General features: G+C 44.3%; 45 non-coding genes across 45 annotated transcripts; 36 read left to right on the forward strand and 9 right to left on the reverse strand.

Moving 5' to 3' along the window:
• The first annotated feature begins 51 nt into the window (after positions 1-51).
• Trnak-uuu (transfer RNA lysine (anticodon UUU)) lies at positions 52-124 on the forward strand. The gene has a single exon. It is a non-coding gene; the product is annotated as a tRNA-Lys (tRNA).
• An 83-nt stretch (positions 125-207) lies between these two features.
• Positions 208-280, forward strand: Trnar-gcg (transfer RNA arginine (anticodon GCG)). Its single transcript has one exon. It is a non-coding gene; the product is annotated as a tRNA-Arg (tRNA).
• A 171-nt stretch (positions 281-451) lies between these two features.
• Trnas-uga (transfer RNA serine (anticodon UGA)) lies at positions 452-533 on the forward strand. Its single transcript has one exon. It is a non-coding gene; the product is annotated as a tRNA-Ser (tRNA).
• Positions 534-1,026: 493 nt separating this feature from the next.
• Trnas-aga (transfer RNA serine (anticodon AGA)) lies at positions 1,027-1,108 on the reverse strand. The gene has a single exon. It is a non-coding gene; the product is annotated as a tRNA-Ser (tRNA).
• Positions 1,109-1,252: 144 nt separating this feature from the next.
• Positions 1,253-1,325, forward strand: Trnak-cuu (transfer RNA lysine (anticodon CUU)). The gene has a single exon. It is a non-coding gene; the product is annotated as a tRNA-Lys (tRNA).
• A 362-nt stretch (positions 1,326-1,687) lies between these two features.
• On the forward strand, positions 1,688-1,760 carry Trnar-acg (transfer RNA arginine (anticodon ACG)). The gene has a single exon. It is a non-coding gene; the product is annotated as a tRNA-Arg (tRNA).
• A 170-nt stretch (positions 1,761-1,930) lies between these two features.
• Trnas-uga (transfer RNA serine (anticodon UGA)) lies at positions 1,931-2,012 on the forward strand. Its single transcript has one exon. It is a non-coding gene; the product is annotated as a tRNA-Ser (tRNA).
• A 493-nt stretch (positions 2,013-2,505) lies between these two features.
• Positions 2,506-2,587, reverse strand: Trnas-aga (transfer RNA serine (anticodon AGA)). The gene has a single exon. It is a non-coding gene; the product is annotated as a tRNA-Ser (tRNA).
• A 144-nt stretch (positions 2,588-2,731) lies between these two features.
• Trnak-cuu (transfer RNA lysine (anticodon CUU)) lies at positions 2,732-2,804 on the forward strand. The gene has a single exon. It is a non-coding gene; the product is annotated as a tRNA-Lys (tRNA).
• A 206-nt stretch (positions 2,805-3,010) lies between these two features.
• Trnak-uuu (transfer RNA lysine (anticodon UUU)) lies at positions 3,011-3,083 on the forward strand. The gene has a single exon. It is a non-coding gene; the product is annotated as a tRNA-Lys (tRNA).
• Positions 3,084-3,165: 82 nt separating this feature from the next.
• Trnar-acg (transfer RNA arginine (anticodon ACG)) lies at positions 3,166-3,241 on the forward strand. The gene has a single exon. It is a non-coding gene; the product is annotated as a tRNA-Arg (tRNA).
• A 165-nt stretch (positions 3,242-3,406) lies between these two features.
• Trnas-uga (transfer RNA serine (anticodon UGA)) lies at positions 3,407-3,488 on the forward strand. The gene has a single exon. It is a non-coding gene; the product is annotated as a tRNA-Ser (tRNA).
• A 491-nt stretch (positions 3,489-3,979) lies between these two features.
• Positions 3,980-4,061, reverse strand: Trnas-aga (transfer RNA serine (anticodon AGA)). Its single transcript has one exon. It is a non-coding gene; the product is annotated as a tRNA-Ser (tRNA).
• Positions 4,062-4,205: 144 nt separating this feature from the next.
• Positions 4,206-4,278, forward strand: Trnak-cuu (transfer RNA lysine (anticodon CUU)). Its single transcript has one exon. It is a non-coding gene; the product is annotated as a tRNA-Lys (tRNA).
• A 200-nt stretch (positions 4,279-4,478) lies between these two features.
• Positions 4,479-4,551, forward strand: Trnak-uuu (transfer RNA lysine (anticodon UUU)). The gene has a single exon. It is a non-coding gene; the product is annotated as a tRNA-Lys (tRNA).
• Positions 4,552-4,634: 83 nt separating this feature from the next.
• Positions 4,635-4,707, forward strand: Trnar-acg (transfer RNA arginine (anticodon ACG)). The gene has a single exon. It is a non-coding gene; the product is annotated as a tRNA-Arg (tRNA).
• Positions 4,708-4,877: 170 nt separating this feature from the next.
• Trnas-uga (transfer RNA serine (anticodon UGA)) lies at positions 4,878-4,959 on the forward strand. The gene has a single exon. It is a non-coding gene; the product is annotated as a tRNA-Ser (tRNA).
• A 491-nt stretch (positions 4,960-5,450) lies between these two features.
• Trnas-aga (transfer RNA serine (anticodon AGA)) lies at positions 5,451-5,532 on the reverse strand. Its single transcript has one exon. It is a non-coding gene; the product is annotated as a tRNA-Ser (tRNA).
• A 144-nt stretch (positions 5,533-5,676) lies between these two features.
• On the forward strand, positions 5,677-5,749 carry Trnak-cuu (transfer RNA lysine (anticodon CUU)). The gene has a single exon. It is a non-coding gene; the product is annotated as a tRNA-Lys (tRNA).
• A 362-nt stretch (positions 5,750-6,111) lies between these two features.
• On the forward strand, positions 6,112-6,184 carry Trnar-acg (transfer RNA arginine (anticodon ACG)). Its single transcript has one exon. It is a non-coding gene; the product is annotated as a tRNA-Arg (tRNA).
• A 170-nt stretch (positions 6,185-6,354) lies between these two features.
• Trnas-uga (transfer RNA serine (anticodon UGA)) lies at positions 6,355-6,436 on the forward strand. Its single transcript has one exon. It is a non-coding gene; the product is annotated as a tRNA-Ser (tRNA).
• Positions 6,437-6,929: 493 nt separating this feature from the next.
• On the reverse strand, positions 6,930-7,011 carry Trnas-aga (transfer RNA serine (anticodon AGA)). Its single transcript has one exon. It is a non-coding gene; the product is annotated as a tRNA-Ser (tRNA).
• A 144-nt stretch (positions 7,012-7,155) lies between these two features.
• On the forward strand, positions 7,156-7,228 carry Trnak-cuu (transfer RNA lysine (anticodon CUU)). The gene has a single exon. It is a non-coding gene; the product is annotated as a tRNA-Lys (tRNA).
• Positions 7,229-7,434: 206 nt separating this feature from the next.
• Positions 7,435-7,507, forward strand: Trnak-uuu (transfer RNA lysine (anticodon UUU)). The gene has a single exon. It is a non-coding gene; the product is annotated as a tRNA-Lys (tRNA).
• Positions 7,508-7,590: 83 nt separating this feature from the next.
• Trnar-gcg (transfer RNA arginine (anticodon GCG)) lies at positions 7,591-7,663 on the forward strand. The gene has a single exon. It is a non-coding gene; the product is annotated as a tRNA-Arg (tRNA).
• Positions 7,664-7,833: 170 nt separating this feature from the next.
• On the forward strand, positions 7,834-7,915 carry Trnas-uga (transfer RNA serine (anticodon UGA)). The gene has a single exon. It is a non-coding gene; the product is annotated as a tRNA-Ser (tRNA).
• A 492-nt stretch (positions 7,916-8,407) lies between these two features.
• On the reverse strand, positions 8,408-8,489 carry Trnas-aga (transfer RNA serine (anticodon AGA)). The gene has a single exon. It is a non-coding gene; the product is annotated as a tRNA-Ser (tRNA).
• A 144-nt stretch (positions 8,490-8,633) lies between these two features.
• On the forward strand, positions 8,634-8,706 carry Trnak-cuu (transfer RNA lysine (anticodon CUU)). The gene has a single exon. It is a non-coding gene; the product is annotated as a tRNA-Lys (tRNA).
• A 206-nt stretch (positions 8,707-8,912) lies between these two features.
• On the forward strand, positions 8,913-8,985 carry Trnak-uuu (transfer RNA lysine (anticodon UUU)). The gene has a single exon. It is a non-coding gene; the product is annotated as a tRNA-Lys (tRNA).
• Positions 8,986-9,068: 83 nt separating this feature from the next.
• Positions 9,069-9,141, forward strand: Trnar-acg (transfer RNA arginine (anticodon ACG)). Its single transcript has one exon. It is a non-coding gene; the product is annotated as a tRNA-Arg (tRNA).
• A 168-nt stretch (positions 9,142-9,309) lies between these two features.
• Positions 9,310-9,391, forward strand: Trnas-uga (transfer RNA serine (anticodon UGA)). Its single transcript has one exon. It is a non-coding gene; the product is annotated as a tRNA-Ser (tRNA).
• Positions 9,392-9,882: 491 nt separating this feature from the next.
• Trnas-aga (transfer RNA serine (anticodon AGA)) lies at positions 9,883-9,964 on the reverse strand. The gene has a single exon. It is a non-coding gene; the product is annotated as a tRNA-Ser (tRNA).
• Positions 9,965-10,108: 144 nt separating this feature from the next.
• Positions 10,109-10,181, forward strand: Trnak-cuu (transfer RNA lysine (anticodon CUU)). The gene has a single exon. It is a non-coding gene; the product is annotated as a tRNA-Lys (tRNA).
• Positions 10,182-10,387: 206 nt separating this feature from the next.
• On the forward strand, positions 10,388-10,460 carry Trnak-uuu (transfer RNA lysine (anticodon UUU)). The gene has a single exon. It is a non-coding gene; the product is annotated as a tRNA-Lys (tRNA).
• An 83-nt stretch (positions 10,461-10,543) lies between these two features.
• Positions 10,544-10,616, forward strand: Trnar-acg (transfer RNA arginine (anticodon ACG)). The gene has a single exon. It is a non-coding gene; the product is annotated as a tRNA-Arg (tRNA).
• A 170-nt stretch (positions 10,617-10,786) lies between these two features.
• Positions 10,787-10,868, forward strand: Trnas-uga (transfer RNA serine (anticodon UGA)). Its single transcript has one exon. It is a non-coding gene; the product is annotated as a tRNA-Ser (tRNA).
• Positions 10,869-11,360: 492 nt separating this feature from the next.
• Positions 11,361-11,442, reverse strand: Trnas-aga (transfer RNA serine (anticodon AGA)). The gene has a single exon. It is a non-coding gene; the product is annotated as a tRNA-Ser (tRNA).
• A 144-nt stretch (positions 11,443-11,586) lies between these two features.
• Positions 11,587-11,659, forward strand: Trnak-cuu (transfer RNA lysine (anticodon CUU)). Its single transcript has one exon. It is a non-coding gene; the product is annotated as a tRNA-Lys (tRNA).
• A 206-nt stretch (positions 11,660-11,865) lies between these two features.
• On the forward strand, positions 11,866-11,938 carry Trnak-uuu (transfer RNA lysine (anticodon UUU)). Its single transcript has one exon. It is a non-coding gene; the product is annotated as a tRNA-Lys (tRNA).
• Positions 11,939-12,021: 83 nt separating this feature from the next.
• Trnar-acg (transfer RNA arginine (anticodon ACG)) lies at positions 12,022-12,094 on the forward strand. The gene has a single exon. It is a non-coding gene; the product is annotated as a tRNA-Arg (tRNA).
• Positions 12,095-12,264: 170 nt separating this feature from the next.
• On the forward strand, positions 12,265-12,346 carry Trnas-uga (transfer RNA serine (anticodon UGA)). The gene has a single exon. It is a non-coding gene; the product is annotated as a tRNA-Ser (tRNA).
• A 492-nt stretch (positions 12,347-12,838) lies between these two features.
• Trnas-aga (transfer RNA serine (anticodon AGA)) lies at positions 12,839-12,920 on the reverse strand. The gene has a single exon. It is a non-coding gene; the product is annotated as a tRNA-Ser (tRNA).
• A 144-nt stretch (positions 12,921-13,064) lies between these two features.
• Trnak-cuu (transfer RNA lysine (anticodon CUU)) lies at positions 13,065-13,137 on the forward strand. Its single transcript has one exon. It is a non-coding gene; the product is annotated as a tRNA-Lys (tRNA).
• Positions 13,138-13,343: 206 nt separating this feature from the next.
• Trnak-uuu (transfer RNA lysine (anticodon UUU)) lies at positions 13,344-13,416 on the forward strand. Its single transcript has one exon. It is a non-coding gene; the product is annotated as a tRNA-Lys (tRNA).
• An 83-nt stretch (positions 13,417-13,499) lies between these two features.
• Trnar-acg (transfer RNA arginine (anticodon ACG)) lies at positions 13,500-13,572 on the forward strand. Its single transcript has one exon. It is a non-coding gene; the product is annotated as a tRNA-Arg (tRNA).
• The last annotated feature ends 168 nt before the right edge of the window (positions 13,573-13,740 follow it).

Raw genomic sequence — 13,740 nt, forward strand, 5'->3', positions numbered from 1 at the left:
CATAAGGGAAGGAAAACTGGAAGTTTCACAGAGTAGAAGTTTCACAGAGTAGCCCGGATAGCTCAGTCGGTAGAGCGTTAGGCTTTTAACCTAACGGTCCAGGGTTCGAGTCCCTGTTCGGGCGGGAGCAGAATCTTTTTGAACATGTGACGTCGACAGTAAGGAATGGAAAGAAACTGCAAAGCATTACGAATGACGCGGAACGTCGGTCCCGTGGCGCAAAGGACAACGCGCCTGACTGCGGATCAGGAGATTCCAGGTTCGAATCCTGGCGGGCTCGCAACTACGCCAATGTTTTTAATTTTTTTTATTTTGTTTGCAGAGACACTCGTTCACCGGATCGAAAGGAAAATTTGCCGAAATTTTTAATCTATTCTTTCGAACGCGTTGGTGAGAGAGTTTTAGATACTTTTCGGTAATACCTACAAAGGCAAATCGTTGCTCCGAACGGGTAGTCGTGGCCGAGTGGTTAAGGCGATGGACTTGAAATCCATTGGGTTATTCCCGCGCAGGTTCGAATCCTGCCGACTACGATGAATTCTTCGCAAAAAAGTTTTTGGCGGTAGGATTTTGTTGCAGCTCTCTTTTAAGTCTACGTAGACTTACTTCTACATGGGTGATTAATTGTTGAATTGCAACATTTCCGGAATTCTCAAATTCGAACGGAACTCAAAATTTAGTGAATGTCGAATACCAATTCGGTGCAATTGGGATGGAAACGAAGGCATATATCGTTTTTTTTTTGAAGTATATCGCGAATTTCCGGACTTCGCGAAATTTCTGGACTAGACATCTTGGCCTCTCTTTTCGAAAAAAATAACAAGACTTGTCTTGGAATTATATGGCGAGCATGGGATTGAAGTTGTCGTCCTCTTCATCTGATGACCCTCCGAAAAACGACGTCTTACACAAAACAAGCGTAGTGTAGCATAAAATGCGGACGTAAATGTAACTAAAACTTCCATTCGAGATATGAAAAAACGCGATTTCAGAACGAAGTAAAAAGCTGATACTTTGGTGCAAGTACGTAGTCAGTAGGATTCGAACCTACGCGGGAAGATCCCAATGGATTTCTAGTCCATCGCCTTAACCACTCGGCCATGACTACACCAGTCAGTTTCAGGAATTCCACGTGTAGTGTATTGCATTCCAGATATATATAAAAAAGCGACCGATCGACTTTAGCGAGAAAATGCGATATTATAACGGATATAGTTTTTGACACGTTAACTGCAATCTGAGATCGTTGGCAGCCCGGCTAGCTCAGTTGGTAGAGCATGAGACTCTTAATCTCAGGGTCGTGGGTTCGAGCCCCACGTTGGGCGACATTTTTTACAGGAGCGAGTCGGCGTTTGAACGAAGATTTGTCTTAAAATGTTCCCGTTGCGACTTGTTGCCAAAGAGACACGAGAGACGTGGGAGGGCAAATCGTGTTTACTTTGATTACGTTACCTCATGCTGTGCGATGTTTAAGACGAAGCATAAGGGAAGGAAAACTGGAAGTTTCACAGAGTAGAAGTTTCACAGAGTAGCCCGGATAGCTCAGTCGGTAGAGCGTTAGGCTTTTAACCTAACGGTCCAGTGTTCGAGTCCCTGTTCGGGCGGGAGCAGAATCTTTTTGAACATGTGACGTCGACAGTAAGGAATGGAAAGAAACTGCAAAGCATTACGAATGACGCGGAACGTCGGGCCCGTGGCGCAAAGGACAACGCGCCTGACTACGGATCAGGAGATTCCAGGTTCGAATCCTGGCGGGCTCGCAACTACGCCAATGTTTTTAATTTTTTTATTTTGTTTGCAGAGACACTCGTTCACCGGATCGAAAGGAAAATTTGCCGAAATTTTTAATCTATTCTTTCGAACGCGTTGGTGAGAGAGTTTTAGATACTTTTCGGTAATACCTACAAAGGCAAATCGTTGCTCCGAACGGGTAGTCGTGGCCGAGTGGTTAAGGCGATGGACTTGAAATCCATTGGGTTATTCCCGCGCAGGTTCGAATCCTGCCGACTACGATGAATTCTTCGCAAAAAAGTTTTTGGCGGTAGGATTTTGTTGCAGCTCTCTTTTAAGTCTACGTAGACTTACTTCTACATGGGTGATTAATTGTTGAATTGCAACATTTCCGGAATTCTCAAATTCGTACGGAACTCAAAATTTAGTGAATGTCGAATACCAATTCGGTGCAATTGGGATGGAAACGAAGGCATATATCGTTTTTTTTTCAAGTATATCGCGAATTTCCGGACTTCGCGAAATTTCTGGACTAGACATCTTGGCCTCTCTTTTCGAAAAAAATAACAAGACTTGTCTTGGAATTATATGGCGAGCATGGGATTGAAGTTGTCGTCCTCTTCATCTGATGACCCTCCGAAAAACGACGTCTTACACAAAACAAGCGTAGTGTAGCATAAAATGCGGACGTAAATGTAACTAAAACTTGCATTCGAGATATGAAAAAACGCGATTTCAGAACGAAGTAAAAAGCTGATACCTTTGGTGCAAGTACGTAGTCAGTAGGATTCGAACCTACGCGGGAAGATCCCAATGGATTTCTAGTCCATCGCCTTAACCACTCGGCCATGACTACACCAGTCAGTTTCAGGAATTCCACGTGTAGTGTATTGCATTCCAGATATATATAAAAAAGCGACCGATCGACTTTAGCGAGAAAATGCGATATTATAACGGATATAGTTTTTGACACGTTAACTGCAATCCGAGATCGTTGGCAGCCCGGCTAGCTCAGTCGGTAGAGCATGAGACTCTTAATCTCAGGGTCGTGGGTACGAGCCCCACGTTGGGCGACATTTTTTACAGGAGCGAGTCGGCGTTTGAACGAAGATTTGTCTTAAAATGTTCCCGTTGCGACTTGTTGCCAAAGAGACACGAGAGACGTGGGAGGGCAAATCGTGTTTACTTTGATTACATTACCTCATGCTGTGCGATGTTTAAGACGAAGCATAAGGGAAGGAAAACTGGAAGTTTCACAGAGTAGAAGTTTCACAGAGTAGCCCGGATAGCTCAGTCGGTAGAGCGTTAGGCTTTTAACCTAACGGTCGAGGGTTCGAGTCCCTGTTCGGGCGGGAGCAGAATCTTTTTGAACATGTGACGTCGACAGTAAGGAATGGAAAGAAACTGCAAAGCATTACGAATGACGCGGAACGTTGGCCCGTGGCGCAAAGGACAACGCGCCTGACTACGGATCAGGAGATTCCAGGTTCGAATCCTGGCGGGCTCGCAACTACACCAATGTTTTAAATTTTTTTATTTTGTTTGCAGAGACACTCGTTCACCGGATCGAAAGGAAAATTTGCCGAAATTTTTAATCTATTCTTACGAACGCGTTGGTGAGAGTTTTAGATACTTTTCGGTAATACCTACAAAGGCAAATCTTTGCTCCGAACGGGTAGTCGTGGCCGAGTGGTTAAGGCGATGGACTTGAAATCCATTGGGTTATTCCCGCGCAGGTTCGAATCCTGCCGACTACGATGAATTCTTCGCAAAATAGTTTTTGGCGGTAGGATTTTGTTGCAGCTCTCTTTTAAGTCTACGTAGACTTACTTCTACATGGGTGATTAATTGTTGAATTGCAATATTTCCGGAATTCTCAAATTCGAACGGAACTCAAAATTTAGTGAATGTCGAATACCAATTCGGTGCAATTGGGATGGAAACGAAGGCATATATCGTTTTTTTCAAGTATATCGCGAATTTCCGGACTTCGCGAAATTTCTGGACTAGACATCTTGGCCTCTCTTTTCGAAAAAAATAACAAGACTTGTCTTGGAATTATATGGCGAGCATGGGATTGAAGTTGTCGTCCTCTTCATCTGATGACCCTCCGAAAAACGACGTCTTACACAAAACAAGCGTAGTGTAGCATAAAATGCGGACGTAAATGTAACTAAAACTTCCATTCGAGATATGAAAAAACGCAATTTCAGAACGAAGTAAAAAGCTGATACCTTTGGTGCAAGTACGTAGTCAGTAGGATTCGAACCTACGCGGGAAGATCCCAATGGATTTCTAGTCCATCGCCTTAACCACTCGGCCATGACTACACCAGGCAGTTTCAGGAATTCCACGTGTAGTGTATTGCATTCCAGATATATATAAAAAAGCGACCGATCGACTTTAGCGAGAAAATGCGATATTATAACGGATATAGTTTTTGACACGTTAACTGCAATCCGAGATCGTTGGCAGCCCGGCTAGCTCAGTCGGTAGAGCATGAGACTCTTAATCTCAGGGTCGTGGGTTCGAGCCCCACGTTGGGCGACATTTTTTACAGGAGCGAGTCGGCGTTTAAACGAAGATTTGTCTTAAAATGTTCCCGTTGCGACTTGTTGCCAAAGAGACACGAGAGACGTGGGAGGGCAAATCGTGTTTACTTTGATTACGTTACCTCATGCTGTGCGATGTTTAAGACGAAGCATAAGGGAAGGAAAACTGGAAGTTTCACAGAGTAGAGCGTACGAGCCCGGATAGCTCAGTCGGTAGAGCGTTAGGCTTTTAACCTAACGGTCCAGGGTTCGAGTCCCTGTTCGGGCGGGAGCAGAATCTTTTTGAACATGTGACGTCGACAGTAAGGAATGGAAAGAAACTGCAAAGCATTACGAATGACGCGGAACGTCGGGCCCGTGGCGCAAAGGACAACGCGCCTGACTACGGATCAGGAGATTCCAGGTTCGAATCCTGGCGGGCTCGCAACTACGCCAATGTTTTTAATTTTTTTATTTTGTTTGCAGAGACACTCGTTCACCGGATCGAAAGGAAAATTTGCCGAAATTTTTAATCTATTCTTTCGAACGCGTTGGTGAGAGAGTTTTAGATACTTTTCGGTAATACCTACAAAGGCAAATCTTTGCTCCGAACGGGTAGTCGTGGCCGAGTGGTTAAGGCGATGGACTTGAAATCCATTGGGTTATTCCCGCGCAGGTTCGAATCCTGCCGACTACGATGAATTCTTCGCAAAATAGTTTTTGGCGGTAGGATTTTGTTGCAGCTCTCTTTTAAGTCTACGTAGACTTACTTCTACATGGGTGATTAATTGTTGAATTGCAATATTTCCGGAATTCTCAAATTCGAACGGAACTCAAAATTTAGTGAATGTCGAATACCAATTCGGTGCAATTGGGATGGAAACGAAGGCATATATCGTTTTTTTTCAAGTATATCGCGAATTTCCGGACTTCGCGAAATTTCTGGACTAGACATCTTGGCCTCTCTTTTCGAAAAAAATAACAAGACTTGTCTTGGAATTATATGGCGAGCATGGGATTGAAGTTGTCGTCCTCTTCATCTGATGACCCTCCGAAAAACGACGTCTTACACAAAACAAGCGTAGTGTAGCATAAAATGCGGACGTAAATGTAACTAAAACTTCCATTCGAGATATGAAAAAACGCGATTTCAGAACGAAGTAAAAAGCTGATACTTTGGTGCAAGTACGTAGTCAGTAAGATTCGAACCTACGCGGGAAGATCCCAATGGATTTCTAGTCCATCGCCTTAACCACTCGGCCATGACTACACCAGTCAGTTTCAGGAATTCCACGTGTAGTGTATTGCATTCCAGATATATATAAAAAAGCGACCGATCGACTTTAGCGAGAAAATGCGATATTATAACGGATATAGTTTTTGACACGTTAACTGCAATCCGAGATCGTTGGCAGCCCGGCTAGCTCAGTCGGTAGAGCATGAGACTCTTAATCTCAGGGTCGTGGGTTCGAGCCCCACGTTGGGCGACATTTTTTACAGGAGCGAGTCGGCGTTTGAACGAAGATTTGTCTTAAAATGTTCCCGTTGCGACTTGTTGCCAAAGAGACACGAGAGACGTGGGAGGGCAAATCGTGTTTACTTTGATTACGTTACCTCATGCTGTGCGATGTTTAAGACGAAGCATAAGGGAAGGAAAACTGGAAGTTTCACAGAGTAGAAGTTTCACAGAGTAGCCCGGATAGCTCAGTCGGTAGAGCGTTAGGCTTTTAACCTAACGGTCCAGTGTTCGAGTCCCTGTTCGGGCGGGAGCAGAATCTTTTTGAACATGTGACGTCGACAGTAAGGAATGGAAAGAAACTGCAAAGCATTACGAATGACGCGGAACGTCGGGCCCGTGGCGCAAAGGACAACGCGCCTGACTACGGATCAGGAGATTCCAGGTTCGAATCCTGGCGGGCTCGCAACTACGCCAATGTTTTTAATTTTTTTATTTTGTTTGCAGAGACACTCGTTCACCGGATCGAAAGGAAAATTTGCCGAAATTTTTAATCTATTCTTTCGAACGCGTTGGTGAGAGAGTTTTAGATACTTTTCGGTAATACCTACAAAGGCAAATCGTTGCTCCGAACGGGTAGTCGTGGCCGAGTGGTTAAGGCGATGGACTTGAAATCCATTGGGTTATTCCCGCGCAGGTTCGAATCCTGCCGACTACGATGAATTCTTCGCAAAAAAGTTTTTGGCGGTAGGATTTTGTTGCAGCTCTCTTTTAAGTCTACGTAGACTTACTTCTACATGGGTGATTAATTGTTGAATTGCAACATTTCCGGAATTCTCAAATTCGAACGGAACTCAAAATTTAGTGAATGTCGAATACCAATTCGGTGCAATTGGGATGGAAACGAAGGCATATATCGTTTTTTTTTCAAGTATATCGCGAATTTCCGGACTTCGCGAAATTTCTGGACTAGACATCTTGGCCTCTCTTTTCGAAAAAAATAACAAGACTTGTCTTGGAATTATATGGCGAGCATGGGATTGAAGTTGTCGTCCTCTTCATCTGATGACCCTCCGAAAAACGACGTCTTACACAAAACAAGCGTAGTGTAGCATAAAATGCGGACGTAAATGTAACTAAAACTTGCATTCGCGATATGAAAAAACGCGATTTCAGAACGAAGTAAAAAGCTGATACCTTTGGTGCAAGTACGTAGTCAGTAGGATTCGAACCTACGCGGGAAGATCCCAATGGATTTCTAGTCCATCGCCTTAACCACTCGGCCATGACTACACCAGTCAGTTTCAGGAATTCCACGTGTAGTGTATTGCATTCCAGATATATATAAAAAAGCGACCGATCGACTTTAGCGAGAAAATGCGATATTATAACGGATATAGTTTTTGACACGTTAACTGCAATCCGAGATCGTTGGCAGCCCGGCTAGCTCAGTCGGTAGAGCATGAGACTCTTAATCTCAGGGTCGTGGGTACGAGCCCCACGTTGGGCGACATTTTTTACAGGAGCGAGTCGGCGTTTGAACGAAGATTTGTCTTAAAATGTTCCCGTTGCGACTTGTTGCCAAAGAGACACGAGAGACGTGGGAGGGCAAATCGTGTTTACTTTGATTACGTTACCTCATGCTGTGCGATGTTTAAGACGAAGCATAAGGGAAGGAAAACTGGAAGTTTCACAGAGTAGAAGTTTCACAGAGTAGCCCGGATAGCTCAGTCGGTAGAGCGTTAGGCTTTTAACCTAACGGTCCAGGGTTCGAGTCCCTGTTCGGGCGGGAGCAGAATCTTTTTGAACATGTGACGTCGACAGTAAGGAATGGAAAGAAACTGCAAAGCATTACGAATGACGCGGAACGTCGGTCCCGTGGCGCAAAGGACAACGCGCCTGACTGCGGATCAGGAGATTCCAGGTTCGAATCCTGGCGGGCTCGCAACTACGCCAATGTTTTTAATTTTTTTATTTTGTTTGCAGAGACACTCGTTCACCGGATCGAAAGGAAAATTTGCCGAAATTTTTAATCTATTCTTTCGAACGCGTTGGTGAGAGAGTTTTAGATACTTTTCGGTAATACCTACAAAGGCAAATCGTTGCTCCGAACGGGTAGTCGTGGCCGAGTGGTTAAGGCGATGGACTTGAAATCCATTGGGTTATTCCCGCGCAGGTTCGAATCCTGCCGACTACGATGAATTCTTCGCAAAAAAGTTTTTGGCGGTAGGATTTTGTTGCAGCTCTCTTTTAAGTCTACGTAGACTTACTTCTACATGGGTGATTAATTGTTGAATTGCAACATTTCCGGAATTCTCAAATTCGAACGGAACTCAAAATTTAGTGAATGTCGAATACCAATTCGGTGCAATTGGGATGGAAACGAAGGCATATATCGTTTTTTTTCAAGTATATCGCGAATTTCCGGACTTCGCGAAATTTCTGGACTAGACATCTTGGCCTCTCTTTTCGAAAAAAATAACAAGACTTGTCTTGGAATTATATGGCGAGCATGGGATTGAAGTTGTCGTCCTCTTCATCTGATGACCCTCCGAAAAACGACGTCTTACACAAAACAAGCGTAGTGTAGCATAAAATGCGGACGTAAATGTAACTAAAACTTCCATTCGAGATATGAAAAAACGCGATTTCAGAACTAAGTAAAAAGCTGATACCTTTGGTGCAAGTACGTAGTCAGTAGGATTCGAACCTACGCGGGAAGATCCCAATGGATTTCTAGTCCATCGCCTTAACCACTCGGCCATGACTACACCAGTCAGTTTCAGGAATTCCACGTGTAGTGTATTGCATTCCAGATATATATAAAAAAGCGACCGATCGACTTTAGCGAGAAAATGCGATATTATAACGGATATAGTTTTTGACACGTTAACTGCAATCCGAGATCGTTGGCAGCCCGGCTAGCTCAGTCGGTAGAGCATGAGACTCTTAATCTCAGGGTCGTGGGTACGAGCCCCACGTTGGGCGACATTTTTTACAGGAGCGAGTCGGCGTTTGAACGAAGATTTGTCTTAAAATGTTCCCGTTGCGACTTGTTGCCAAAGAGACACGAGAGACGTGGGAGGGCAAATCGTGTTTACTTTGATTACGTTACCTCATGCTGTGCGATGTTTAAGACGAAGCATAAGGGAAGGAAAACTGGAAGTTTCACAGAGTAGAAGTTTCACAGAGTAGCCCGGATAGCTCAGTCGGTAGAGCGTTAGGCTTTTAACCTAACGGTCGAGGGTTCGAGTCCCTGTTCGGGCGGGAGCAGAATCTTTTTGAACATGTGACGTCGACAGTAAGGAATGGAAAGAAACTGCAAAGCATTACGAATGACGCGGAACGTCGGGCCCGTGGCGCAAAGGACAACGCGCCTGACTACGGATCAGGAGATTCCAGGTTCGAATCCTGGCGGGCTCGCAACTACGCCAATGTTTTAATTTTTTTTATTTTGTTTGCAGAGACACTCGTTCACCGGATCGAAAGGAAAATTTGCCGAAATTTTTAATCTATTCTTACGAACGCGTTGGTGAGAGTTTTAGATACTTTTCGGTAATACCTACAAAGGCAAATCTTTGCTCCGAACGGGTAGTCGTGGCCGAGTGGTTAAGGCGATGGACTTGAAATCCATTGGGTTATTCCCGCGCAGGTTCGAATCCTGCCGACTACGATGAATTCTTCGCAAAATAGTTTTTGGCGGTAGGATTTTGTTGCAGCTCTCTTTTAAGTCTACGTAGACTTACTTCTACATGGGTGATTAATTGTTGAATTGCAATATTTCCGGAATTCTCAAATTCGAACGGAACTCAAAATTTAGTGAATGTCGAATACCAATTCGGTGCAATTGGGATGGAAACGAAGGCATATATCGTTTTTTTTCAAGTATATCGCGAATTTCCGGACTTCGCGAAATTTCTGGACTAGACATCTTGGCCTCTCTTTTCGAAAAAAATAACAAGACTTGTCTTGGAATTATATGGCGAGCATGGGATTGAAGTTGTCGTCCTCTTCATCTGATGACCCTCCGAAAAACGACGTCTTACACAAAACAAGCGTAGTGTAGCATAAAATGCGGACGTAAATGTAACTAAAACTTCCATTCGAGATATGAAAAAACGCGATTTCAGAACGAAGTAAAAAGCTGATACTTTGGTGCAAGTACGTAGTCAGTAGGATTCGAACCTACGCGGGAAGATCCCAATGGATTTCTAGTCCATCGCCTTAACCACTCGGCCATGACTACACCAGTGAGTTTCAGGAATTCCACGTGTAGTGTATTGCATTCCAGATATATATAAAAAAGCGACCGATCGACTTTAGCGAGAAAATGCGATATTATAACGGATATAGTTTTTGACACGTTAACTGCAATCCGAGATCGTTGGCAGCCCGGCTAGCTCAGTCGGTAGAGCATGAGACTCTTAATCTCAGGGTCGTGGGTACGAGCCCCACGTTGGGCGACATTTTTTACAGGAGCGAGTCGGCGTTTGAACGAAGATTTGTCTTAAAATGTTCCCGTTGCGACTTGTTGCCAAAGAGACACGAGAGACGTGGGAGGGCAAATCGTGTTTACTTTGATTACGTTACCTCATGCTGTGCGATGTTTAAGACGAAGCATAAGGGAAGGAAAACTGGAAGTTTCACAGAGTAGAAGTTTCACAGAGTAGCCCGGATAGCTCAGTCGGTAGAGCGTTAGGCTTTTAACCTAACGGTCGAGGGTTCGAGTCCCTGTTCGGGCGGGAGCAGAATCTTTTTGAACATGTGACGTCGACAGTAAGGAATGGAAAGAAACTGCAAAGCATTACGAATGACGCGGAACGTCGGGCCCGTGGCGCAAAGGACAACGCGCCTGACTACGGATCAGGAGATTCCAGGTTCGAATCCTGGCGGGCTCGCAACTACGCCAATGTTTTAATTTTTTTTATTTTGTTTGCAGAGACACTCGTTCACCGGATCGAAAGGAAAATTTGCCGAAATTTTTAATCTATTCTTTCGAACGCGTTGGTGAGAGAGTTTTAGATACTTTTCGGTAATACCTACAAAGGCAAATCTTTGCTCCGAACGGGTAGTCGTGGCCGAGTGGTTAAGGCGATGGACTTGAAATCCATTGGGTTATTCCCGCGCAGGTTCGAATCCTGCCGACTACGATGAATTCTTCGCAAAATAGTTTTTGGCGGTAGGATTTTGTTGCAGCTCTCTTTTAAGTCTACGTAGACTTACTTCTACATGGGTGATTAATTGTTGAATTGCAATATTTCCGGAATTCTCAAATTCGAACGGAACTCAAAATTTAGTGAATGTCGAATACCAATTCGGTGCAATTGGGATGGAAACGAAGGCATATATCGTTTTTTTTCAAGTATATCGCGAATTTCCGGACTTCGCGAAATTTCTGGACTAGACATCTTGGCCTCTCTTTTCGAAAAAAATAACAAGACTTGTATTGGAATTATATGGCGAGCATGGGATTGAAGTTGTCGTCCTCTTCATCTGATGACCCTCCGAAAAACGACGTCTTACACAAAACAAGCGTAGTGTAGCATAAAATGCGGACGTAAATGTAACTAAAACTTCCATTCGAGATATGAAAAAACGCGATTTCAGAACTAAGTAAAAAGCTGATACCTTTGGTGCAAGTACGTAGTCAGTAGGATTCGAACCTACGCGGGAAGATCCCAATGGATTTCTAGTCCATCGCCTTAACCACTCGGCCATGACTACACCAGTCAGTTTCAGGAATTCCACGTGTAGTGTATTGCATTCCAGATATATATAAAAAAGCGACCGATCGACTTTAGCGAGAAAATGCGATATTATAACGGATATAGTTTTTGACACGTTAACTGCAATCCGAGATCGTTGGCAGCCCGGCTAGCTCAGTCGGTAGAGCATGAGACTCTTAATCTCAGGGTCGTGGGTACGAGCCCCACGTTGGGCGACATTTTTTACAGGAGCGAGTCGGCGTTTGAACGAAGATTTGTCTTAAAATGTTCCCGTTGCGACTTGTTGCCAAAGAGACACGAGAGACGTGGGAGGGCAAATCGTGTTTACTTTGATTACGTTACCTCATGCTGTGCGATGTTTAAGACGAAGCATAAGGGAAGGAAAACTGGAAGTTTCACAGAGTAGAAGTTTCACAGAGTAGCCCGGATAGCTCAGTCGGTAGAGCGTTAGGCTTTTAACCTAACGGTCCAGGGTTCGAGTCCCTGTTCGGGCGGGAGCAGAATCTTTTTGAACATGTGACGTCGACAGTAAGGAATGGAAAGAAACTGCAAAGCATTACGAATGACGCGGAACGTCGGGCCCGTGGCGCAAAGGACAACGCGCCTGACTACGGATCAGGAGATTCCAGGTTCGAATCCTGGCGGGCTCGCCACTACGCCAATGTTTTTAATTTTTTTATTTTGTTTGCAGAGACACTCGTTCACCGGATCGAAAGGAAAATTTGCCGAAATTTTTAATCTATTCTTTCGAACGCGTTGGTGAGAGAGTTTTAGATACTTTTCGGTAATACCTACAAAGGCAAATCTTTGCTCCGAACGGGTAGTCGTGGCCGAGTGGTTAAGGCGATGGACTTGAAATCCATTGGGTTATTCCCGCGCAGGTTCGAATCCTGCCGACTACGATGAATTCTTCGCAAAATAGTTTTTGGCGGTAGGATTTTGTTGCAGCTCTCTTTTAAGTCTACGTAGACTTACTTCTACATGGGTGATTAATTGTTGAATTGCAATATTTCCGGAATTCTCAAATTCGAACGGAACTCAAAATTTAGTGAATGTCGAATACCAATTCGGTGCAATTGGGATGGAAACGAAGGCATATATCGTTTTTTTTCAAGTATATCGCGAATTTCCGGACTTCGCGAAATTTCTGGACTAGACATCTTGGCCTCTCTTTTCGAAAAAAATAACAAGACTTGTCTTGGAATTATATGGCGAGCATGGGATTGAAGTTGTCGTCCTCTTCATCTGATGACCCTCCGAAAAACGACGTCTTACACAAAACAAGCGTAGTGTAGCATAAAATGCGGACGTAAATGTAACTAAAACTTCCATTCGAGATATGAAAAAACGCGATTTCAGAACGAAGTAAAAAGCTGATACCTTTGGTGCAAGTACGTAGTCAGTAGGATTCGAACCTACGCGGGAAGATCCCAATGGATTTCTAGTCCATCGCCTTAACCACTCGGCCATGACTACACCAGTCAGTTTCAGGAATTCCACGTGTAGTGTATTGCATTCCAGATATATATAAAAAAGCGACCGATCGACTTTAGCGAGAAAATGCGATATTATAACGGATATAGTTTTTGACACGTTAACTGCAATCCGAGATCGTTGGCAGCCCGGCTAGCTCAGTCGGTAGAGCATGAGACTCTTAATCTCAGGGTCGTGGGTACGAGCCCCACGTTGGGCGACATTTTTTACAGGAGCGAGTCGGCGTTTGAACGAAGATTTGTCTTAAAATGTTCCCGTTGCGACTTGTTGCCAAAGAGACACGAGAGACGTGGGAGGGCAAATCGTGTTTACTTTGATTACGTTACCTCATGCTGTGCGATGTTTAAGACGAAGCATAAGGGAAGGAAAACTGGAAGTTTCACAGAGTAGAAGTTTCACAGAGTAGCCCGGATAGCTCAGTCGGTAGAGCGTTAGGCTTTTAACCTAACGGTCCAGGGTTCGAGTCCCTGTTCGGGCGGGAGCAGAATCTTTTTGAACATGTGACGTCGACAGTAAGGAATGGAAAGAAACTGCAAAGCATTACGAATGACGCGGAACGTCGGGCCCGTGGCGCAAAGGACAACGCGCCTGACTACGGATCAGGAGATTCCAGGTTCGAATCCTGGCGGGCTCGCAACTACGCCAATGTTTTTAATTTTTTTATTTTGTTTGCAGAGACACTCGTTCACCGGATCGAAAGGAAAATTTGCCGAAATTTTTAATCTATTCTTTCGAACGCGTTGGTGAGAGAGTTTTAGATACTTTTCGGTAATACCTACAAAGGCAAATCTTTGCTCCGAAC

Source organism: Argiope bruennichi, chromosome 9 (genome assembly GCF_947563725.1).
Source record: "Argiope bruennichi chromosome 9, qqArgBrue1.1, whole genome shotgun sequence".
NCBI lineage: Eukaryota > Metazoa > Arthropoda > Arachnida > Araneae > Araneidae > Argiope > Argiope bruennichi.